Genomic DNA, 25,834 nt, shown 5'->3' with positions numbered 1-25,834 from the left:
CAAGAATAAACGGAAGAACTGTACAAAAAAGATCTTCACGACCCAGATAATCATGATAATGTGATCACTAATCTAGAGCCAGACATTCTGGAATGTGAAGTCAAGTGGGCCTTAGGAAGCATCACTACAAACAAAGCTAGTGCAGGTGATGGAATTCCAGTGGAGCTGTTTCAAATCCTGAAAGATGATGCTGTGAAAGTGCTGCACTCTATATGCCAGCAAATTTGGAAAACTCAGCGGTGGCCACAGGACTGGAAAAGGTCAGTTTTCATTCTAATCCCAAAGAAAGGCAATGCAAAAGAATGCTCAAACTACCGCACAATTGCACTCATCTCACATGCTAGTAAAGTAATGCTCAAAATTCTCCAAGCCAGACTTCAGCAATATGTGAACCGTGAACTCTCTGATGTTCAAGCTGGATTTAGAAAAGGCAGAGGAACCAGAGGTCAAATTGCCAGCATCCCCTGGATCATGGAAAAAGCAAGAGAGTTCCAGAAAAACATCTATTTCTGCTTTATTGACTATGCCAAAGCCTTTGACTGTGTGGATCACAATAAACTGTGGAAAATTCTGAAAGAGATGGGAATACCAGACCACCCGACCTGCCTCTTGAGAAATCTGTATGCAGGTCAGGAAGGAATAGTTAGAACTGGACATGGAACAACAGACTGGTTCCAAATAGGAAAAGGAGTACATCAAGGCTGTATATTGTCACCCTGCTTATTTAACTTATGTGCAGAGTACATCATGAGAAATGCTGGACTGGAAGAAGCACAAGCTGGAATCAAGATTGCCGGGAGAAATATCAATAACCTCAGATATGCAGATGACACCACCCTTATGGCAGAAAGTGAAGAGGAGCTAAAAAGCCTCTTGATGAAAGTGAAAGAGGAGAGTGAAAAAGTTGGCTTAAAGCTCAACATTCAGAAAACGAAGATTTTGGCATCTGGTCCCATCACTTCATGGGAAATAGATGGGGAAACAGTGGAAACAGTGTCAGACTTAATTTTGGGGGGCTCCAAAATCACTGCAGATGGTGACTGCAGCCATGAAATTAAAAGACGCTTACTTCTTGGAAGAAAAGTTATGACCAACCTAGATAGTATATTCAAAAGCAGAGACATTACTTTGCCGACTAAGGTCCATCTAGTCAAGGCTATGGTTTTTCCTGTGGTCATGTATGGATGTGAGAGTTGGACTGTGAAGAAGGCTGAGCGCCGAAGAATTGATGCTTTTGAACTGTGGTGTTGGAGAAGACTTTTGAGAGTCCCTTGGACTGCAAGGAGATCCAACCAGTCCATTCTAAAAGAGATCAGCCCTGGGATTTCTTTGGAAGGAATGATGCTAAAGCTGAAGCTCCAGTACTTTGGCCACCTCACACAAAGAGTTGACTCATTGGAAAAGACTCTGATGCTGGGAGGGATTGGGGGCAGGAGAAGAAGGGGACGACCAAGGATGAGATGGCTGGATGGCATCACAGACTCGATGGACGTGAGTCTGAGTGAACTCCGGGAGATGGTGATGGACAGGGAGGCCTGGCGTGCTGCGATTCATGGGGTCGCAAAGAGTCGGACACGACTGAGCGACTGAACTGAACTGAACTGTTATGCTGTAGATAATGTAAGTTTAATCATATACATCTGTACATAAGGGTTAACCATAACAAGCCTGAGACTGCTTTCCTTAGAAAGGCTTGCTTGTCATGGTAGCCCTTGGCTGGTGTATGGGAATTGTCCAGTAAATAGTTCCTGACTCTGATCTAAAACTTCCCTAATTGATAAGGGTAGCTCACTGTGCCTACCCTGTTTGAATTGGGTTGGCCAAATCATTCGTTCAGGTTTTCCAGTAAAATGTCATGGCAAAACCCAAACAAATATTTTGGCCAACCCAACATCATGTGGTTTATGCTGAAAACCTGTTTGCCTTCTGGGAGTCTGGAGTGTTGGTATAATAGCGTGTCTATATATGATCAGCCTCCCCAAAAGCCTTTGACACTGAGTTTCTAATGAGCTTCTCTGATAGACAGCACTTCATATGTGTTATTACAACTTGTTGCTGGAGGAATTAAGCTTGTCCTGTGTGACTCCACTGGGAGAGGACTCTTGGAAACTTGCACCTGGTTTCCTCTGGACTTTCCTCACATGCCTTTTCCCTTTTGCTGATTTGGCTCTGTATCCTTTCACTGTAATATATCACAGCCATGAGCGTGACCATATGCTGACTCCTGTGAGTCCTCACAAATCACTGAACCTGGAGGTGGTCCTGGGGACCCCAACACAACACTAAACCATACATACTTTAAGGCTGGATTCTAAAGTTAATGACCAGTTCCTCTGAAGAATTCGAAAAATTCTTTAATTAGGTGGGTTAAAAAAGGTGTTGACTCCAGTCTGGATAATTCTGTTGACCTATTCTTGGTGACCCCTACTGTTCCTGTCCCACACCCCATCCCCAAGAGTAATTGATTCCCCATACCAGACCCTGCCCCCTTATGTATGTTATTCTCAGTCTCTACTTTCCTATCACGGAGCAGGGTCAGGGCAGAGACAAGGAAGGAATGTTGGGATTTGTCAGTGGTTGATGCTCAGGACTTCATGGATGGTGGCAGTTCAGCTCTTAAGCCAGCAGGAGAGTGATGGTGATGAGCTGACCTACAGGTCCAGTTCAGGACAGACCCCTTCAGCAGGGCATGGATGGGCTTATCCCAAGTGCCTTTCTGACTGAGGTTTTTTTCCGATTGCAAGTTGACCTACTTTCACTTGGTTTCCACATACTCCTTCTTTAGATATGCTGATGCAATCAGTTAATTAACAGAGAGTCATGCTCTGGCCTGTGGGCATTAGCTTCTGTAAGGTGGCTATGTCTGTCCATAACCTCATGTGTTGATTTGGCTCTCAAAGAACAAACTGATCCAAGTTCAGCAGTACGCCTCACTCATGGTTCCTTCCTCCATCTGCAGTTATACCTTATATGCAGAATTACTTTGAAGCCTTGGATTATTTCTAGAACAACCCAAAGGGAAAAAAAAAAAGCAAGTTTTCAGCTTGTATGCGCTGTTCAGGGTCTTAGAAAAAACTTGCCATGTATCCAGTAGTGTCCCAGACAGCCACTCAGATGTGGAGGCTTTCCTGGCAGGATGAGTCTATTTTGCTAGCAATATTTCCTTCTGCAGACTTAGCATACATCCGTGAAAATATGAGAAGGGGCCTTGGGAAGTACACAGGAAGCATGCTGAGAGGAGGCCCATCTTGAAAGTCTGGAAGATGTGTTTATCTCATAGACTTTTGACTCCAAGAGCTGATTTTCTAAATTGCCTAGTCCAGATTAGCTTTGGAAGAAAATAGTCCATAGGTCTGGCAGCCCCCATAGAGGGCCAAAGGAAAGTAGGACTCCTGAGTGTGGAAAGTGAAAGCACTCAGTTGTGTCCGTCTCTGTGTGACCCCATGGACTATAGAGTCCATGGAATTCTCCAGGCCAGAATATTGGAGTGGGTAGCTGTTTCCTTCTCCAGGGGATCTTCCCAACCCAGGGATCAAACCTAGGTCTCCCGCATTGCAGGTAGATTCTTTACCAGTGGAGGTGAGAGGAATAAGAAACAGAAGTATCTAGATAGCCACAGGGTCCAAGGGTAGGAGAAGGAAAGAGAAAGTGTCCATGGATGAGGGGTCAGGAAACCCCAAGGACTTTTTTTCTGATTGAAGCCTCATCACCCCCACTGAACAGTGGAATAGGATCGGGGGACCACTTATGATTGTTAACCCAGGGTGGACCTTCATGGGTTGCTTTAGATGGCCTGTTACAAGTGGCTTCAGATCCAAAAAGAGAAACCAGCCAATGTGTTCTGTCTCTGCATGATGGACAAACTGAGAGTAAGCCTTTTGATAATCTGCTCTCCATCCTTCCAACATTACAAGCTTAGTAGGAAAATAGAAAAAATCTCACATTTATGATGGCAGGAAATGCTGGATGAGCAGAGGAGTGTACTAGAACTTCAGACTTTCATATCTGGAAGCTTTTCCTCATTGTTAACTTCAAAGGTATCTTTAAGGTATTTGAGGTCAAAAGCCGTTAAAGGAACATGATGTGAAGAAGGTCTCCTTTCATATCTAGAGTCTGCTCTCCATCTTTAATGACTGTGAGTAGAGACCCCGTCATTTTCACTGACACACACTGGCTGTGCACCTGGGGTGGTTGCGGGAAGCCATAGAGAATGACTAAGACACTGCCTCTTCCCTCAGGGAGCTTACAGTCTAACATGGGGATCCATAGGTGAGAATAAGAGGATGCCCTATTGTTGAATGGAGGGCTAGAAGTGGACCAGCTCTCCCCAGTGGAGGGTTCTGTACTTACATATTGCCCATCTGCAGACAGATCTGCTCAGAAGACTGTGGAGGCTATATTCATTCCCCAGAGCAATGGCTTTCAGCACCACCTGTAAATATATTTTAAGGAGGTCTTCAATAAGCATATTTTAGTTTCTCATAATTCAAACCAATCCAACATTTATTAAGGCCTAAGAAGAATGGAAAAGAATGTGGTCTGTAACCTCAGGTCCCCTGCTTTTATTCTCCTGAGATTGCCTGTGAACCCCAAATCATTGTTTGGCAGGCAGCACAAAACCTCCAGCCCCAGCTGAGCCATTTAATAGGTGCTTAGGTTGAAATTTTGCAAATTTTCTAGAGAAGAAGAAAAGCAATTTCCCTAAGCATACAGAAATATTTCATGCAGCTGCAGTTGTATCCTCCACATTTCTTCCTGCTGTGAAGGATGACCTGCCTCTGCCTCTGTCCAGGGAAACCCACCACCTGTTCCCGGGGTCCTATCTCTTCTTTCCATTCAAAGACATTGCATCTTTCTCTTGTATCATTAACTTTCCCATTTCCGATGATTTTATCCCCTTGACATATCAACATGTTGTAAGTTCCTTTGATATTAAAAAATAAATAAATCTCTTCTTGACCTCCAGTTCATTATCTATTATTTATTTTGCTTTCTTTATAGATAAATTCCTCCAAAACAACTGTTGCTCCTTACTCTACCTTTCCCTCTTCCTATTCTTTCTTTGACCCTTATCTGTCAGATTTTCGTCTCTACAGTAACACTGAACCCAGAATTCTAACAGGCACCAACAAGTCTCACCTTGCTAAATCCACTGGTCAATCTTATCTTCATATCATTTGACCTCTCATTAGTATTTTACATAGTAGGTCATTTATTTCTTCTGAAAACTCTATTCTTTCTGGAATTTTGGGGTAGCCCACTCTCCTGGCTTACTTTTTTCTTTTATTTTAGGCTGCACTGGCTCTTTGCAGCGATGCACATGCTTTTCTCTAGTTGTGGCCTGTGGGCCTAATTACCCTTTCATATGTGGGATCTTAGTTCCCTGACCGGGGATTGAACCAATGTCCCCTGTACTGGAAGACCGACTCTCGACAGATGAACCACCGGGAAAGTCCCTCTCCTGGTTTACTTACTCAGTGATTACTCCTCTACGCCCCTTGCTGGCTTTGCCTCCGCTTCCTTCCAAATGTTGAGGTGTTCTAGGCTCCTTCATCAGACTTGTTCTCTATCTCCCCTCACTCTTAGCTGATCTTACCCTGTCTCATGATTTTAAATACTATTCATACTCTGATGATTTCTCAAGGGTTTAGGGTGGTGCAGAACTAAGTGCGAGCTGGACTAGGAGCTGGGGGCTTGACCCCAGTGTGGGGTGCTTCACTGATCCTGGAGTGGAACGCATCTCTCCTTCCAGCATGTGCTTGCTGGGGGTCTGGAGCCTGAGAAGCTGGAGTCTTTAGTGAGCACACTCTGGAAGCGTGTCAGCTACCTGATTACGACTTCCTCAGGGGTGGAGGGCGCTCCCTGCCCACTCATGTGTGTTTCCCCCGTGTCTCCACCTTTGCCCATCTGCCGTAGCAACGCCTACAGCGTGCGGCACCGCACAGGGTGTTCCTTCTCAGCGCGCAATGTTTCCTTAAAGAAACGCACACCTGGAAGTGGAATTTCTGGAACGATTCTTGGATGCTTTCCAGAGGAACCCTAGCAACACGTGCAAATACCCTTCTATTTTTCAACATGGCAATGAATATTTCCTCTCTTTCTTTTCAGTGTGGGGGCTGGGCTCAGTGAGTTCTCAGGCAACTCGTTTCTGGGTGGCAAGCGTGGATAAGGCCAAAACAACAGCTGTCAGTTCTGGGTCATTTCCACCAGCATCAAGTATATTATTATTTTAACATCCCAGTGGAGATTAAAAATGGAAAGCTGAGGGGAAAAGACGGAGATGAGAATTCTGGACAGAGGGAATGTTAAGCTGTGAGAATGAATGCAATCTCCATAGAAGAGAAGAGAAAGAGGAGTAGAGAGAGACAGATGGGAGGAGACAGGGCCTCAGACTGCTTGAGCATAGAATTTATTACCCAAACTGGAACAACTTTGGGAGAGATAGGGGCCAAAATTAGTAATGACATTGGGAACTCAGGGGTAAAGCAGAATCATCTCAGGCACACAAGGACACTAGAGTCACCTCTCCTGAGGGACTGGGATTGCCTTTGCCACAGCCCTGACATAACAGCAGGGATTTGCTGCAGTCCAGAAAGTGACTCCTTTTGGTAGGGTCTCCTGAGGGAGCCGTTGTCTGCTCATGCAACCTGTCTTCCCTTGGCTGGAAAAAACCTCTAGCTTTTCTCCTGTTTTAGCATCCTTCCTTGTGGACCAGCGAGGAATAGGATAGGACACAGATGGGCAGCTCTCTCCAAATGTCTCAAGGTAGAAAACTGTAGCTGTTGGGGAACTGATAGAATTGTCAGGAGAGTATAATCAGTGACATAAATTGCTTAACCAAAGCCACAATCCTATGATAAAAATTGTCTTCATATGATATTAGAATTGTTATCATGTCTATAAAATTCCCATCTCCCCCCAATTTAATTACAACATACCATCGTCCCTGGAGAAGGCAGTGGCACCCCACTCCAGTACTCTTGCCTGGAAAATCCCACGGGTGGAGGAACCTGGTGGGCTGCAGTCCATGGGGTTGCTAAGAGTCAGACACGACTGGGCAACTTCACTTTCACTTTTCACTTTCATGCATTGGAGAAGGAAATGGCAACCCACTCCAGTGTTCTTGCCTGGAAAATCCCAAGGACAGGGGTGGGCTGCTGTCTATGGGGTCGCACAGAGTTGGACACGACTGAAGCGACTTAGCAGTAGCAGCAGCAACCATCGTCCCTATTTTGTTTCCAACCCAGTCTCTTTATCTATGCCCTCCAACCTCTTCTGGGACCTGGACCCATATTTTATTTAAAAAATCATTTCTTAACCCTGAGTCTCCATTTTAACCTATATCTAGAAAAGTATAGACTCAATGTCTTCCGTTGCCTCCGCCACCTCTTTCACTCCCTGACCTGTATAACCTGAGCTTCTACCATCTCCATTTTGGTGTTTGGTGTTTTGACCAGACTGAAGAGTTCTGACAATCTGAATCACTGTGGCTGAATCACAATAGGCTCTGACTAGCTTAGCCATTTCTGAATGTTGGATTTCTAACAGAAACCAACTGATTCTCAGTAGTAACCAAAGTAGCAAACCGATTCCAAATTGGTCAAAATCAGTTTTTAAATGGTTCTAACTGGGTCAAATCCAACATTCCTGGTTCAAATTGGATAAAACCAGCTCAAGCAGGATAAAACATTCCGACTTAGGACAAATTAGATACAGAGCAATTCGCACTGACTGAGGCCAGATGAGCCTGGTTTTAACTTGTCTTTACTGGGTCAGACCAACATGAATTGGGTCACAGAAGGAGGAACTGAATTCAGCGAGGTGATACTGCTTCATATAGGGAAAAACAGTAAAAAAATTATTTTTAGCAGAGCAAACAGATTTCTAGCTAAATTAAACCAGCTTTAAGTCACAGTTGTTAAAGTAGCTTGATTCAGACTGGATCAAGTCAACTCTGTCTTCCATAGTGTTGCCATTGTGGACTAAAACCAGTTTTGGTTGGTTTAAACCCTGGCATCATGACTTTAAAAATATTAGCTATTTATTGAGGAAGAAAAGATATGGATAAGTTCTAAATGTCATTATATATTATATCTTATTTACTTTTTGCTTTCATAGAAGAGTGAGAGGTATATGAGATCCAAAGCACACCCTTTACTAATTCAGCAATTAAAACCAGTCTTAAAAGAAATCAACCCTGAGGAAAAGGCCCTGATGCAGGGAAGGACTGAGGGCAGGAGAAGAGGGAGGCAGAGGATAAGATGGTTAGATAACATTGCTGACTCAATGGACATAAATTTGAATAAACTCTGGGAAATATTGGGGGCAGAGGACCTGGCGTGCTGCAGTCCACGGGGTCACAAGGTGTCAGACACGACTTAGTGACTGAAAACTATAATGTTCATTAATTTACAGGTTTCCCTCAGCATTAAGATTATTTTTACAGTGTTGAGTTTTCTAAATTTTAATCATATCAAGGCAGGTTCTTGGCAAATAAAAAAAAATTCTCCCAAATATCTAGAGAAGAGATTCCCTCAATGGAAGTGAACTACATGACCAGGCTCTGACCTCACTGGTATTTCAGGAGAACCTCTTTTCTTCATGGGGACAACACCCAGGTTTGAATTGCTTCATCAAAAGTAATTAATGAGGAGCTAGACCTACAACAGCACACATTTTCAAAGAGAAATGACTTCTCCAGATCCGTGAGGATTCTGTCCCAAGGTGGTGCTGCTTTTATGGAAAATATGTTGACTCATGAACTGCTGAACCATCTTTCCATAATCTGAAAATAGCTCTCCAATAAAAACCTTTTCATATTTTTTTTCTTCAAAGAATTTCTGGATTAAATCATAGTTTGATACTGATGGGTAGTGCAACAGTGAATGAATTCAGAACTGTGTTGATGGCTTCGGGGCCACCTGAATTGATACCTAGTCATACTTATTTATCCAAATGGCAAACTAGTTTAGAAGTAGAACAAAAAGGTGTCGAAATTGAATGAGAGTACAAGTTATAGTACAATTAATAATAAAACTGAAGTTGAAAGGGAATTTATATGAACCACCTGGTGGTTCAGCCACCTGCAATAAAGACTGCCTGCAGTTCAGGAGATGAGGGTCTGCTCTCTGGGTGGGGAAGATCCCCTGGAGAAGGAAATGGCAACCTACTCCAGTGTTCTTGCCTGGGAAATCCCACAGACAGGGATAACTGGTGGGTTGCCCTCCATGGGGTTGCAAGAATTGGACACAACTTAGCAACTAAACCACCACCACATTTTTAAAAAGTATTTCAAAGCCTGAAAGTAAATATTGGATTTTGTGTTTCAAAACCAGACACCTACAAACTTGACACCCTGGTCTTATTAGATAACTTGTTTAAACAATTCTATGCAAATGAATTGGTTCTCAATACTTTAAGCTACTTGCAATCATATTAAAATGAGAACTTCCTTTTCATATCAAAGTTTGCACCGCCAATGGTCCCACAATGTCCTCTGAGAGGCTAGATTGTAAAGTAAGAAAATGCCTCTCTGCTACTGTACTCCCACCATCCATCACGTCTCCACCTCTCTGGTACAATTAGTGAAGAACTGCTTTATGCAAAGGAGTCCCCAAATGTTCCATGTGCACCTGAAAGAAATATATATTCATCCTGCTGTTGAGTGGAGGAGTCTATAAATATTTAGATTCAGTTGGTTGATGGTGTTGCTCGTTTCTAGTTTTGCTCACTGTCTATCTTTATTTTTCTTAACAACTTTATTTATGGTTGTTCTGGGTCTTCTCTAGTAGCTTTATGGTCGCTGCTTGGGGTTTCTCTAGTTGCAGCGAGTGGGGACTACTATCTAGTGATGGTGCATGGGCTTCTCATTGCAGAGGCTTCTCTGGTTGTGGAGCTTGGGCCCTAGGGTGTGTGTGCACAGTAGCTGCAGCTCCTGGGCTCTAGCGCACAGCCTTAGTTGCTCAGGGGCATGTGGGATCTCCTCAGACCATGGATCGAACCCGGCATTAGCAAGCAGAGTCTTCAGAGTCTTTAGCCCTGAGCTATCAAAGAAGCCCCACTGTCTATTCTTAAACTATTAATTACAGACAGAGGAATTTTGAAGTCTTCACCTCTGTGGATTTGTCATTTCTCTATCTGGTTCTATCAGTTTTTATTGTGTTCTGAGATTCTGTTGCGGGTGCATACACATTTAGGATTGCTATGTCTTTGTGAATTGGCACTTTTATCATTATGCAACGTCTCTTCTTTATATCTGGTAATTTTCCTCAAACTAAAATTTACTTTAATACTAAAATAGCCTTTGCAGTTTTCTTTTGATTAGTGTTTTCACAGTTTCTCTTTTTTCCATATATTTATTTTGAATATAACTATATCATATTTAAAGTAGATTTCTTTGGGGCAGTGTAGTTGTGTCCTTTTTTTTTCCCCTTAAATTTAATTTTATCTTGGAATGTAGTTGATTTACAATATTGTGTTAGTGATTCAGATATGTATATATATATATTCATTCTTTTTCAGATTATTTTTCCATATAGGTAATCACAGAGTAACAAAAGGGGTCTTTTTTTAATTCATTTTTTTCAGTCTTTCATTTCATAGGTTTGATGGACACACTCTAAAATGGTCCCCAATGATTGATGCTTCTTGAATTTATATTATTGCTTCATACCATCTGCTCAAATGTTGGCAGGTCCCAGAAGGTGTTTCTAACCAATAGAATATGGCAAAAGTGAAGGGATGTCATATCTTTGGCTATGTTACCTAGGTTATCTTCCATATTTCTAGGAGACTCTCTTGGTAGAATCATTATCTTGCTGGTTTTGATGAAGCAAGTTGCCGTGATAGGGAGGCTCACATGACGAGGAACTGAGCTACCAGTCAACATCCAGCTAAGAACTGAGGCCCTCTATCCAACAGCCCAGAAGAAAGGGAATCATCTTACTAACCATGTAAGTGAGCTTGGAAGACGATCCTGGAAACCCCGGCCCTGGCCAACACCTTCATGAGAGACCCTGAGGCAGAGAACCAGCTAAACCATGCCTGGACTCCTGACCCACAGAAACTGTGAGGTGCTTGTTTTAAGCTAGATTTGTGGTCATTTGTTTCACAGCAACAGATAACTAGTATATTATACCATTTAAATTAGCAATATCTTTGTACCTAGATCACAGTTTTATTATCTATTTTCCATTTGTTCCTTCTGCTTTTCATTTTCTGTTTTCTACATTTTTGTACTACTTGACTATTTTTATATTTTGTATTGAGTTCTTTTTTTTTTTTACTATATCTCTTAAAAAAACTTTCTAGTAGTTTCTCTAGGAATTAAAATATACATACTTTCACAACATGTGTAGAATTCTGTTCTACAATCTCAAGTGAATTATAGAAACTTTATCACCATATAAGTACTTTTGACATCCCCTATTTATATCAGTTATGGTATTATTGATACATCTGTGTGTGTGTGCTTAGCCGCTCAGTCATGTCTGACTTTTTGCAAGTGGTTGGAAATGGGTTGCCATTTCCTCCTCCAGGGAATCTTCCCAACCCAGGGAGCAAACCCACATCTCCTTTGTCTCCTTCATTGCAACTTTTTGCAAATGGTTGGAAATGGGTTGCCATTTCCTCCTCCAGGGAATCTTCCCAACCCAGGGAGCAAACCCACATCTCCTTTGTCTCCTTCATTGCAAGTGGATTCTCTACCTGCTGAGCCATCAGGGAAGCCCGTTGAACCATCTGCATATATTAAAAACTCCTTCAGGCAATGTCATAATTTTTTAACTGACATATACTCTCCATGATCTTTGCAACACCTTCTGGCTCCTTGGAGCCTTCTTCCTAATGCTCTAGGCAGCATGCTTGGACTATAGTTTCCTTCCTCTGCCACACATTTCCTGTGACTGTTATTGCGCCTGGAGCCAAGTGACTGGAGGACAGAGAAGGAGAAAAAAAGGAGTGGAGACTTGCTCACATTCTTCCCATCACTGTTCCTCTGGTCAAGCAGAAGGATTCTTCTCCCTCCCTCAGGACTTTAGCTGCCTGCCCGTCACCACAGCTGCCACCCCTCTCCCCTCCCCACCGCTGCCGCCGCCACACTGTTGCCTATGGGAGAGGCTGAAAAGAAGGAAAACAAGAAACGAAAACCAGGAGATTCCCCCGCCCCCTCTCTCTGACCCTTAGAGGTACCCTTATTTCTTGGATCAGAAACAAGAAATTTCACTTGGAGGATTTCACTTGGAGCTCTTTCTGTCAGCCCCTGGTGCACACTTCTGAGTTTCTGGCTGCCTTTGGGTCCAGGCTGGGCAACACTGGAGGAAAAAAAATGGCAAACTCACTGCTGGCTTAGTGGAACTTTGAATTCTGGTCTCCTTCCCCAATCTGTGTGCTACAATTTATGTTTCAGGGCCCTCAGAGAGCTGGTCCATCCATTCTGTCCAAGATTTATAGTTGCATTGAGTGTGCAACTACTGTGCCCTTCTTATTCCATCTTTTCTGGGAACAGCATCTCATTTTGCTTTTTAAATCATTGGTGTTTTGCTTGGTGAAAAAAAAAAAATCCTCAGAAGTTGAATTTTTAAATTTCATAGACCAGCAATAGCTCTTTATTTTGGCCTGAAAGAATAAGGCAGTCCCCATACTATTTTCTGAATCTACAGTTCAGAAAGACAAATTCTCAAAGGAAGAAATTCACTCTAAGATAGAACTGCAGACTTACTTGGCCTGCATGATACTTCCAGTTGTTTCTCTTGTTTATGTTCTCCGCTTTCACATTAATAAGTGGGGAAAGAGACAGTGTTCCAAGAAGGCTGTAAGAATTCTAAAATTTTCAGCCTAAGCGGTTGGGAAGATGACTGCCCTTCACCCAGATGTGGAGCCTGGAATAGGAAACAGCAGTTTGGGTGGTGGGAGATGGTCTGTTTTGTCGGTAACACATTGACTTGAAGAGTCTGCCAAAATATCCAGGAAATGGAAACCTAGAGTTGAAAAGTTATCATGGAAGATGTGAGGAAGAAAATTATTAAGGCAAGGGAGTAGAGACAGGGACCACGTATTGAGGTGTGCTTAAACTTCCTGCTGCCAAGGATCCTCCTCCCCCAGTTCAGTCCTTAGTCTGAAGAGCTGCTCAAGACCCCTCCCGCTACTGTGCCTGCTCACCCTTCTTGAACATCTCTCTACTCCCCAGAGCCTGGTGAACCTCCTACGCCCTTTCCCTTTCAGGACATCAACTGATCCTTTACCTGGAGTTTAATCAAAGTTTTAGAGGGGGTATTTGGTCACCATGGCAGAACCACTGGGGGAGATTTTTTAGGATTTTTCTGATTCTGGCTCCTGATGGAGACGAATAGTCTGGGGGTAAGTTACAACGTTCTGTAGCCTGCTTGACCTTTGTCAAGAATTTGCCCCTTAACTTGAGCTAATCAGTACAATTAGCTTTAGACAGTGAAATAGCAAGGCTTTTCAAGCACATTCCCACTGCCAACTTGTATCTACAAATGCCATCAGATTTTATTGTAAAAACCATTGTATCAGGCATGGTATGCTAGGTTTTGCTGCCTTAATAAACAAATCCAAATCTCAGTGGCTTAACACCACAAAAAATGCTACACATCCAATAAGAGGCAGTGAGTGCTCTGCTCATCAGAGACTTCTGGAACCTATGCTAACCAAGGCGACATCTGAACCGTAGCTTCCACAATCACGGCACCAGCGGGAAGGGAAAATGATGGGTTCACTGAGACTTGAAGCATCTGCTAACTGCCCTCCCTCTCTCTCTCCTTCCTTCCTCTTTCTCTTCCTTCTTTCTTTCATTTTAAAGAATAGTTATATTCTGTTGGCCAAAGCAAGTCACACAGCCACATTTAAGTTCAAGGGGACAGTGAAATGAAATCCTCTTTTGCTGCTAAGGGGGAAATAGTCAGCCTTCATAATGACTGCCTAAACCGTGTCCTCAAGAGTTATCTCCTCTTTAGAGTTGATAACTTTAGACTCTATTAAGGCACTTTCCCCAGGTCACACAGTTGATAAGTTAGCAGAGCACGGATGCAGACACACACTTGTTCAGCTCAGATGCCCCCTCTTCAGAAGCCATTGTACAGAAGATGGTTCTGATTAGCTTCCAGGGAGCTTCAGATGCTGATAAGTAAAAAGCTTGACCCCCAAATTCACAAAATTAATTTTGTGAAAAAGTTTCTTTTATTTCTTCTTTTGAAACAAGCTGTTATTTTTTTTTAAGAATGAGAGAACAAAAGAAAGAAAGAGAAAAAATAAAGAGATTAAAAAGAGAAGAGAAAACAACAACCAGATCTTTTGCCCACCCTTGCTCTGCACTACTATATTATTGTATGTCAGAGTGATTTGGTTTCTTTCCCACTGTGTGCTATTTTCCATTTAGAAGACTGGGTCAGGAGTTTGTATATTAATCTACATGCTTGTTCTTGCTTATGTTTGTTCTCTGCTTGATCCCGTACCCTTCATTCATCCTTGGAATGTTCCCGTGACAATGGAAGAACAGCAACGCAGCTAGCCAGACAAAGGGAACAGACCATGGACACAGCCCACCTTCTCTCAAAATTCTAAGAGAGAAAGTAAGGACTTCCCTGGAAGTCCAGCAGTTAATCCGTCTTCCAGTGCAAGGGGTATCGGTTCAATCCCTGGTCAGAGAGCTAAGATCCCACATGCCTCAGGGCCAAGAACACAAAACTTAAAACAGAAGCAGTATTGTAACAAATTCAATAAAGACTTTGGAAATGCTCCACATTAAAAAACAAACAAAAAAACACAGCAAAAATATCCTAAAAAAAATAAGAGGGAAGGTAAAGGCCATGGACATGCTCTCTACCCATCTCCCTACTTGAGAGGTCAGCCATGTTTAGTCCCACTCTATGGATGAGGAAAATGAGGCTCAGAGAAGTTAAGCCAGTGTTCAAGGTCACACGTCTAGAACCAGATATAAACCAGCTGGTACCATTTTCCTGAATCATAGCTTCAGATCACCCCACTCTGCAGCCTCCCGCCTACCCTCCTACCCGTGGTGCATCTGTCCTTAAATATATCATACCAGCTGATGCAGGTGGCACTCTCCCTTGTCTAAAGACTTCCGCCTTCACAGGCTTGCTCTCTGATGGGCACAAGAGTAGGTACAGTCCTTTCCCAGGGAGACGTAGAGATGAGGCAGCAACCCCACTGCTCAGACTGCTGGCCCTGGAGGTGATAGTCCTGCCAACACTTTAGAAGAAACGTTTCTCGGGTCTCAGGACTCTTCCTGGACAAACTCGAGATCCATAGATGAGTTCTGGAGAGACGCATGAGTAGTAGAAGCTTGTGTCCATACCTCAGGACCAGCCCATGAGGAAGACCCAGCAGTGTTTTTGTTTTAACTCCAAAGAAGGAAAAATGCCACTTGATTAGATTAAATGTGCTTTGAGTAGGGCCCAAAGTCCTCAACTTTAAAGTGCAGGCGATCTGCCACTCAAGGTATTTTTAGTGGCTTTGGTAGCTGTTTCTGACAGCATGAGACCCATGCATGGGCTTGGGAGGGGCAAGACAGTGGAGGGGCTTCCTGAAAGAGCTCGAGTCCTGGCCTCCGGGGTAGTTATTCTTGGTCTTGACCAGACACATACATACTTGCAGAATGACTGTTTGCCACTCACTTACCTGCATCAGAGGAAGCGCTCTCTTCCACCTCCAGAACTCTGTGATTTGAAATAGGGAAAGGGGACCTTAGGGAGAAGCCAGCCATGGATCCTTTGGCCTGTGGACCAACAGCTGCTTCAAGGGGAACACTGGAGCCATTCCAAGGCTCACACAACCAGCAGGCCTTCCATCTCAGCAGCTGTGTCAGTGAGCCTTGAAGACTCAAGACCCAGGCTGTGGGGCGTTTTCTACTGAAGCCATAACTTGGCACTAGAGTTGTGTGGCAATTCTCTACATTATAGGAAAGAAAGAAGCCCTTTCAAATGCAGCCTGAAATTTTTTAAAAAGATGTCACATGTCTCTGTGTGTGCCATCTTTTCCCAGATGGATCCAAAATGAGCCACAGAATTTCCCTATTGCAGAGTTTCTGAGAGAATCGCAGGTTGGAGGTTTGGGAGGGGCTTAGTATGAGTCTTTTATTCCAACAGGCATAAATATGTTCTCCCTATTTTCTCAATGAGGGGACTGCAGGTCCGAGGTTGGTGATTTCCACATTGACATGGCCAGCAATACTCCATGGTATGGGAGTTGGGAGCTACCTGCATTTTTTTGCTATGCTAAACTGCTTCTCACAAGGAGAAGATCCCACCATCATGCAGATAGTATGAAACAAACCAGTAAAAGAGGAACGCCAACGTCTTGGCAGCAAAGACTGACAAGATGTCACAATCAGCGTGCAGTAGGTCTTTATGTATTGACACCAGGGGCAGGACGAAGGTGACGGGCAAAGTAGAACAATGAACCTGTAGACCGTTTGACTTTGTGATCGGTAATGCCTGGGTTTGTGTACAAGGTGTATCTGGCCAGTGTTGAATTGAACACGCGGTATCTCTGAGACTTTGTGAAAATCAATTTGTTCAACAAAAAGCCAGTTTGATAAAAGAGGGAAACTTGCCAATGAGGCTAAGGTGACAGCGATTTCAGGCACCGTGTAAGCTGATTAGCCTCAAACAGCGACACTGCTCCGTATGCTGAGACCTCTGACCCCGTGGCCGCCTTGGAGACGCGCGGTGCCGGTCACGAGGGCAGCATGGGCAGTGAGTGAAGGCCAAGACCTTATTAGGAGAGTCTCCCAGGAAGCAGGGAAGGCAAACACAGGGCATTCCTTTAGAGTGATGGATTTATTTTGCATCTATTTTTGCTTTACAAAAAAGTCATGGAATGATGTTTTATAGTACCTTTTTTTCCTTTTTTAATTAACTGAAGGGATTTTTTTTTCCCTCTCCCTTTGGGTGAACACAGATCTGGTCAGGTCAGCCCCTGCTTAAACTCCCTCAGAGGCTTTGAAGATAACCCAGCTCACAGAAAAGGCCATAAGCATCACTCACTTTTTAAAAAACACATATTTATTTTTTATTAGAGGATAATTGCTTTACCAATTGTGTTGGTTTCTGCCACACATCAGCCATAAGTATACAGCCATAGGTATACATATGTCCCCTCCTTCTTGAACCTCCCTCCCTCCTCCCACCCAATCCCACGTCTCTAGGTTGTCACAGAGCCCCAGTTTGAGTTCCCTGAGGCACACAGCAAATTCCCATTGGTCATCTATTTTACACATGGTAAGCATCACTGACGTTTAACTGATTTACCCATGATGGCTTTCCCTGTCGATTATGGGATGATACATTTTGGTATTGGTTGATGAAGAGCCACTATTTTGAGCTGCCCCCACTTCCCCTCTGGGATCCCTTATCCAGCATCTAAGGCAGCGGGGGGCCCTAAACCCCTGCTCCAGGCTGCAGCTTATGTCTGTTCTGATGGGACGTGCCTGTGCCTTTGTGGTGGTCAGAGGCCCATTAACCCTGCCTGGAAGGCTCACACAGCCAAACCCGCCCACTGACCACTTCCCTGCTCTCTCTCCCTTTGGATGACCTGGCTACACTGCCCTTCTTTATGATCCCCAGGTGGGCCATGTTTCCCTCGGGGGTCTTTGCAAGTATGTTTCCTTCTGTCTAGGACGATCTTTCCCACCCTGTCCTCTTCTGACTTCAGTTAACGCTTCTCCTCCTTCCTTCAGTCATTCCTAGTTGGCTTTCATAAATACAGGTTGGATGGATGAATGAGACAATGACCAATCACGTGTGAGAGGAGCATACATTTGCGTATGGACTTCTTCCATCGCCATCAATTGTCTCTGTCCGGTTAATCATCGCCAGAAGGAGAAAGGGAGCCTGTGCTGTCCACCCTCCACCTTGTTCAGTGTTGCTACTCCTGGAGAGAAGCTGCTTCAGCCTGAGTGATGCTCCTTAGCTGTAAGTATTACCGCTTTCAAAGAGGAAAAGAGGAATAATTGGAATATTTGGGATTCCAGAAGTTGTCTTGTACCAGGTTAACTCTTCAGGCTTCCTATCTCCTCTTTCTGGCCATGAGGCAAGAGAGGAAAGGGGAATTAGACAAATTGAACACAGCCTGAAGACTCCCCAACACTTCATCGGAAACCCACGTTCCACTGAGAAGTCCTTTTGCTCCTGTCCTCTGAGCTTGAGGCTGCAGCTCTTCTCGTGAGGTCGTAGACCACAGGTCACGTTCCAGCCCCAGGCAGGCCCTCAGGAGAAACTCGATTTTTAGGTCTTTGTCCCAGATGCCCTAGAGGAGGAAGAGAAAGAAGTAAGTTAAGGAGGCAAGCAGCGGAGAGAAGGCTTCTTAACACTCACCCAAGGTACTTAGAAGCAGCTTAAAACCACATGTTTACCCGTTCGCAAGGGGCTCTGTTGTGTCGCATTGTCGTATTTAAATCATGCTTTCCTTATTTCCTTATTATTCACTGGGCACAAACTTGCCTTGACTTTCAGTCTACAAAAGTTTACAACCAAGAAAATGAAAAGGACAGTTTTGCAAGTCTTGTGATGGATCCTCAAAGTACCTCGCTGGAGCCTGAAATTAGGGGTTTGACTGCGAGTCTGCTTCCCTTCCACCTCCAAATGTTAACAAAGTAGGGATAATGGAGGGCTTTTCTTCCCTGCTGGGACACAACCCCCTGAAATGCCATTAAGATGAAAACACTAGTGTTTGTCAAGAGTAGAGAGCAGTATTTTTTCAAAGCGTAATTTTTGGTACACTAGCCCCAAGAAATATTCTGCTAGTAAAAGGATTCCTGGTCAAGTGCTTGTGAGTGAAGTGCAGAAGCTGTGTTACTCATATGTTCCCCCACAAAGGTCTGCTTGTCCCAAGGTGCCTTCCTGCAGTCAGTTCATACTTGGCTCTTACTGCAGTCCCATATGCCCTGAAATCCCAGGAAGCCGCTCCCATCAGTACACCATTGGTCCTCCAACATTTGGGAGCCTTCACTGGTACTGACACTCTGGTCCAGGCTAAGGACCCCCAGAAAGAATGGAAGAATGCTGGGCATGTGTCACTAGGCAGACAACAGACTCAATAAAGTAAGGTGGTTGGCCGTCTTGTGCAGGATGACCAGCAACTTGGACAAGGGAGTGAAGGGGGCATTAAAAATCCATGATTATACCAAGCTTCCCTGGTGGCTCAGACAGGAAAGAATCTGCCTGCAATGCAGGAGATCTGAGTTTGATCCCTGGGTCAGAAAGATTCCCCTGGAGAAGACAATGGCTCCACACTCCAGTATTCTCGCCTGGGAAATACCATGGGCAGAGTGTCCTGGCGTTCTACAGTCCATGGGGTCACCAAGAGTTGGACATGAATGAGCGATAAACACTATACTGGGCAGAAGGTGGAAACTAGGGCTGCCTTGTGCACACGGAGCTGACAGAGGGGTTGAATTTTGTTTCTTATTCTAGGAGCCACTTCTAAGGCCAGTGGGCAGTAGTCACAGGGAAAAGGTTTCAGTTAACAATGAAAAGAGGCTTTGTAACAGAAAGCCTCCAACAACAGTATGGGCTATTTTATGAGTAGTGAGTACCTCGTTCTGCAGCTATGCACGAGGGTATTCGACAGCTCCCCTCCAAGATGCTGTGTTTAGAAGACACTGACATACCAGGGAGATGCCAGGGCTGTGGGGTAGTCTTTGATTGGGTTCTAAGGCGCCCATTCTACTTTGCCCTCTCTGCTGCTGAGAGTTAGTTGTTTATCTCATACGTACGTTTGGTAAGTTGCTTTAGTCATGTCCAATTCTTTGTGACCCTATGGACCATAGCTTGCCAGTCTCCTCTGTCCATGGGGTTCACCAGGCAAGAATACTGGAGTGGGCTGCCATGCCTTCCTCCAGGGGATCTTCCTGACCAGAGATCTTACCCGTGTTTTCTACATTTCCTGCAATGGCAGACAGGTTCTTTACCACTAGCGCCACTTGGGAAGTCTGTTTATCTCATACATGAGGACAAAATCCTGCCAATTTGATTCATGCAGGTGTATACACACACACACACACACACACACACACAACATGGATAAAGTAGAAATGCAACAGGACTGAAAGATAGAAAACTTGCTGGTTTTATATAGTTAATTAACATTCTCTTCTGATATACATAATGTAAATATCTCTGTTTAAAATGAGACTGGATTTCACAGTATAGTCTTGACTTTAAGAGAACACTCTGGGACATAAGCAGAATATGCTCACAACTCTTTGAACAAGTTTGAAGTGGTTCAGAATCAGTTCTGGAAAGCCAGCCTAGGTCACTTGGATCAAGTTAGGTCAATAATAATTGCTCTCTGGTTATGTAAGCTGTTCACATCAAGGGAAGAAGGGTGGGAATAGAAGGGAATTCTTTGTACTATTTTTGCAACTTGTCTGTATGTCTAAAATTAGTTTTAAAAAACCCCATATCCTTGGCTCCTAAGCCCTGCTCATACTGTGCTCTGCCTGATGAACTTCCCCTATCCTGTAGACTTAGCTCAGGCAGAACATTCCAGATTTCCGATCCCCTCCCATGAGTTCTACAGATGTCCCAATTATACCCACCACCGACCAGTATGATTTTTTGTTTTGTACCTTTCTTGCCTGACTCAGAGCTTCTCTGGACTGAAATGTTTTCTTCATTTCATCTTTCCCTCTCAGTACCAAGACCCTACTGAGCACTCTGTATATCTCTTCAATGAGTTAACTAATCAATCCAATTTGAACAAGTTTTATTAGTTTTCCTCTTTTTTAAAAAAACTGTGGTAAAATATACATGACATAAAACTGACCATTTTCCCCATTTTAAGTGTCCAGTGCATTGGCATTCAGTATATCCCAATGTTCCATAATTTTTCTTACATTTTAAATGGTTTAAACTAATCAGAGCTGTTAGAGCCATTTAATCTGGACCCTAGGGACTCATGGGGCTTCCCTGGTGACTCAAACAGGAGAGAATCTGCCTGCAATGCTGAAGACCCGGTGCAGTCTCTGGGTCAGGAAGATCCCCTGGAGGAGGAAATGGCAACCCACTGCAGTATTCCTGCCTGGAGAGTTCTGTGGACCGAGGAGCCTGGTGGGCGACAGTCCAGGGAGTCAGAAAGAGTCGGACACAACTGAGGGACTAATACTTTGACTTTCAAGGGACTCATGACACTCGGAATTAATTTAGTCCCACTTGCACCAGGAGCCACCTGGTCCAATCAAAATCTGTTTGACCGAAGTGGAATTATTTCACCCCATTTGGACCAAGTTGAATCAAGGAGAACGGGTTCCGCCCAGGCTCCAGGCCAGAGCCTTTTCTTTGTCCTAATCTCCTGGGTTGTCACTCTCCTTTGATCCTGCTTTTCCTCTGGGGGCTACCCGTCCTGCTGCTCTCCTAACTGCTCCCGCATGCCACACCCGTCCCTGTTGGCCCTGGCTCCGGGGCAGGGAGCTCGCATGCTGCTGCCACCTTCATTGTCCCACCCGCGCACCTGCGCTCTCAAAACAACTCCTGCTTAGCAGGCAGGCACAAACAAATAGGCTGGCTCATTTAGTGAGACGACCAGTATCTGGACAATCTCTTCAAATATTTAAGGTCACCTCCACCTCCTCCTGGTAGAGGTGGGACATTTTCTCCCAGTCACTCTTTCCTGCCTCACTAGCTCTAAAGGCCTCCATTTGAATTTCAGGAGTGTAGCACCGCGTTAGGAACCCAAGAAACTGGGCTCTAGCCGTTTTCCTGCCACTAGCTCTCTAGGTACCTTTGGTCATGCCCTCTTTGGGATGATATTTGCCAATGAGTAAAAAGAAGGGCTCAGATATATGAATCAAAGTTTGATTTTTGTTATTATTGCTTCGCAGCAGGATTTTTTTTTTTTTTTCCTGTGTTGTGTATGTAGGGTTTGTGTGTGTGTGTGGCGGGGGATGGGGAAACTTTTCTGGGGAAACCAGAAAAGTACCAGATGTCTCTGGCCGTCGCAAGCGTGTTTTCTCGCTCCCTCAAGCTGCCCAATCCTAGTTAGAATTCGGAGGGCTCCTGTCCGTTGTCCCTTGCCTTCAGAAGCAGCCAGTGAGACTTTTCTTGTGTGTGAGTGCGCACGTGTGACTACATGTGCCCTTTAGACTAGGGGTCCCCTTTCCTGTCTTAGAGCCACTGCTCTCTCTCCTGTTTTCAGCAAGTTTCCTTGCTGGATCCCTCCTTCAGCCTCAGCCTCACCCTGTTGCAGCCAGAATGGCTGTTCCTAAACGCAAAGATGCCCGCATCCCTCCTGTGCCTCGGCCCTTCAGGGGCTCTCACAAACCTCTGGATAAGTAAGATTGGCTCGAAGTTCGAAGCCTCCCACCATCTGTCTCTAGCTTACTCACCTCCTGGTCTCACCCCTTTTCCCTCTTACTTGGCCAGCCCGGGCCACTCTTCCTTCCACTCTCGCCACGCTCCTCGCTGTTTCTTCGGTCTAGACTGTCCTCCTAGGGAATGATGTTCTCTGGGTACACAGGGATCAGTGGCACTCGTAAGGGGCCCCTCTGGGACGTGCCGCTGGGTTGAGGGCCGGTGCTTCCCGAGGCGGCCGCCAGGGGGCGGCAGGAGCGGCTCCAGATGACAGCAGGAGGCCGTAAGTGGGGGAGGGAGGGAAGGACGGAGGGAGCGCGGATCCCGGCTCTCCTGATCGCAAACTCGGAGCCAGAGCTCTCCGCGCGCGCCCCAGCCGCTGGCCGCCCGCGCAGCCGGACGCGGAACCCCGGCGCAGCGGGAGCCTTGCAGGACGGGCGCGGGGCGGCGGCGGCGGCCGTCCATGCGGCGGGCTCGGGGCTGCCCGGCGCCGGGAACCACGCGGGGGCCAGGCAAGGCTGCCACTGGCCGCACCGGGACTCGGACCGCCAGGTGAGCAGAGCCGCCCGCGTCGCACGCCCCCTACCGCCCTGCCCCGGGGGCCCGGATCCGGCCCGGCCGCTGCCCGCCTCTCGGTCCCGCTCTGGACGGCCAGGAGGGCTGGCGCGGGCGGCGGGCGCAGTGGGTGTGTCAGGGGCGCCGGGGGGCTGCTCCCGAACCGGGCAGGGGAAGCCAGCGCGCGTCTGGTCCGTCCCGACGGCTGCGCCTCCTTCTCCCCTCTTCGCTTTCTGGGGGATTGGCTCTGTCCCCGCGCCAGCACTCACCCCTCCACCCTCCCACTCGGAAACTCTAGGGACGGTCAACCTTGGTCGGCCCGGAGTTGGGCCCCCAGCTCTCTGGGTCGGGGTAGATGGGAACCGGTGAGTGCACACCCAGCCCGCGAGCCCTAACCGCAGCCTGGCCAACCTCCTGCCCGGGCGGGAGAGCTGACGGAGCCTCGGTTGGCGCGCGTCGAGCCCCATCCTGGGGCCTCGGCCACACGGTTTTCTAGAAAGCCTCAGATCTGTGTATGTGTCTGAGCTAAACCGCTGCAATCCAGCGCCACTGGGAGCCGGAGTGGATGGGTTGTTTCCGCCAACTCTGGACACTTCCTCGAGTGCAGCCCAAGTACCTGCGGTCTCTGGGCGCGCGTGTAGGATTAGCTTTCACGTAACTAGCCCGCACTGGAGCTTTAGCGATCGCAAAGTTATTGGGGGTTTGTTGTTTCGTTTTTCTTTGAAATGACATCAGTCCTAACGTGGGAAGAAGCTTTCAGGTCGCATCTGGAATGTGTGGGGTCTGGGATCTCCTTGAGCAGTCCCCACTCAGCCTCTCGCCGGGGTGCCTCCAGGACAGCCTGTTGCACGTGCGTGCCTCTTCCGGTCTCCTTTGTGACCCCCATCACGCAGCTCTTTGTCCCTTGGCAGGCAGGCAGCGAATCTGAAGTCCCGGACCTGGGTAGCCACAGCGATCGTGGGATGCCTGTTGGAATTTGGAGTAAGAGAAATAGAGACCCAAGAGAGGGCTAACGAATCATCTTGTCCAACTGTCCTTTCACAGCGAAAGGCACCCAGGCACCTCATAGTGTAAATGTTAAAATCTTAAAATTTGTATAACCTGCCCATGTCTTCTACTTCATTGATAAAAGTGATGAAGTGATTGAGCTTAAAAGGATTTCATTGGGCCTCAAAATACAAAGAAGAAAACATTTTTAACAGGTGATTTAAATACAGCGCTACTCAATTCCTATTGATTTCTGTTAGCACCATGGTTGAATTACTTGGAAAACAAAATCTAGCCCTGAAATTAATGTAAGGAAGCAGATGGGAGTCCTGGGACTTTCCTATAAACTTCTGTAGGGTTGGAACAGGGATTTCCCAGAGGTCCCGGAAGTGAGTTTGGGTGACCAGAATACTGGAGCCCTCACTGAACAAGCAGCTGGTGTGGCCTCTTGTGGGCAGAGTTAGTCAGCTGAACCTGTGTGATCTCCATGCCCAGTACCCAGCAGGGTGCCAGCTTGGTCTTATCTTCATTTCAGTCTCCCATGAAGAAGTGGTTCCAGTTCATTGCTAAGAAAAAATAAAATACAGATAAAGTTTGGGAATAAGATCAGGATTGGATATTTTGATTTGAAGGGCTGTTGTTTTTGACCCAGAAGTGCTTATTGTGATTGTAATCACATTACCCTAAAGAGTGCCTAGATATTGATTGCCCATCCTCCCACATTTCTCTCCATGGTACCACCTTTTTCCAAGTTGGCTGTGAGTCTCTATTTTTGAGAGCACAAAACTCCCCATCCCATCCCCCTCATTTGTAGCTAATTCATTACCAAGTCCCTTCCACATTCTTTTGTGATATCCCAGGAAATTATTTTCCTGTCTCTGTTCCCTCTGCCTTCTTCATAAACTACGTCCACACTGCAGTAATAGTCTCTCCTCTTGACTCCCGGCCACGAGTCCCTTTCTTCATTTTAATCCATCATCTTTCATGCTGACAGATTAATATTCCTCAAATTCTGATTTTGCCACATCACTCCTTTCAAGAAATCACAATGGCTTCCCAGTATTTACTTCTCTTTAAATCTTCTCCAGCCAATATTTTTGGGCATCTGCTGTGTGCCAAGGACTGTTACTATGTGCTGGGGCTTAAATTAATAACAAGACAATATCCTTGCCCTTGAATTGTTAACAGGCTAACAGATAATATGCAGCCACCCAAGAGAGAAAGAGATGTGGAGAACCACAAACCAAAGCTAATCATTAGGGTGTGCAAGACATAAAGGAGACACAGATGAGGGAGAAGCATTTTCCTGTATGAGAAGAGCTGGGGAAATTTCACCTGGGCTTTGAAACATGGGGAGCAGTTCAAGGAGATGGGAAAGACTGAAAGGAGGGAAAGCATGCTGGGCAGAGGGAAGAGCTTGAGCAAAGATCCAGAGGTGTAAAAGCACTGGTGTGGACGTGGGGGTATCATGGCCGTTCTTCGTCTAGGGGTTTCACAGTGTTAGTCACTCAGTCGCGTCCAGCTCTTTGCAGCCACATAGGCTGTATCCTCTGTTCACGGAATTCTCCAGGCAAGAATACCTGGGTAGGTAGTCATTCCCTTCTCCAGGGGATCTTCCCGACCCAGGGACTCGTGCCTTATTTTGAGTCTACAGTTTTGATCCAAGAGCAGCTCAACTCTTTCCCACCTGAAGTCCTTCATTCCATTTACCTGGTATTTTTACTGTGGTCTTATATGCCTCCTAATCCTAGCTCAGAAATTCAGATTTCCTCTCTGCTGGGCTAAATTTCTCCAGGAAGTGGATCCCAGCCCATCTTAGGTGTTCCTTTACACTCTTTGCACTGACTCTGTATTCAGCCTAGACATGTTCTAATGGGCATGCCTCATCTCCTCAGCCACTTCGAAGTTTCTCCAGAGCAGCTCCTGCTCTGAGGACCTCTCCCAGGCTGTGGGACACAGTCCCA

At 45.6% G+C, this 25,834-nt stretch overlaps 1 protein-coding gene across 1 annotated transcript in view; it reads left to right on the top strand.

Annotated features, from left to right (window-relative positions):
• The window catches only part of THSD4 (thrombospondin type 1 domain containing 4), a 665,429-nt gene continuing 661,780 nt past the window's right edge, over positions 22,186 to 25,834 (top strand). The window contains exon 1 of the mRNA XM_018053563.1: positions 22,186 to 22,880. The gene's annotated coding sequence lies outside the window, so the exon portion shown is untranslated. The remainder of the gene's footprint in view (positions 22,881 to 25,834) is intronic.

This window comes from Capra hircus, chromosome 10 (genome assembly GCF_001704415.2).
Source record: "Capra hircus breed San Clemente chromosome 10, ASM170441v1, whole genome shotgun sequence".
Lineage (NCBI taxonomy): Eukaryota > Metazoa > Chordata > Mammalia > Artiodactyla > Bovidae > Capra > Capra hircus.
The sequence above is the reverse complement of the archived record's forward strand: the minus strand, read 5'-3'. Positions and strand labels throughout refer to the sequence as shown.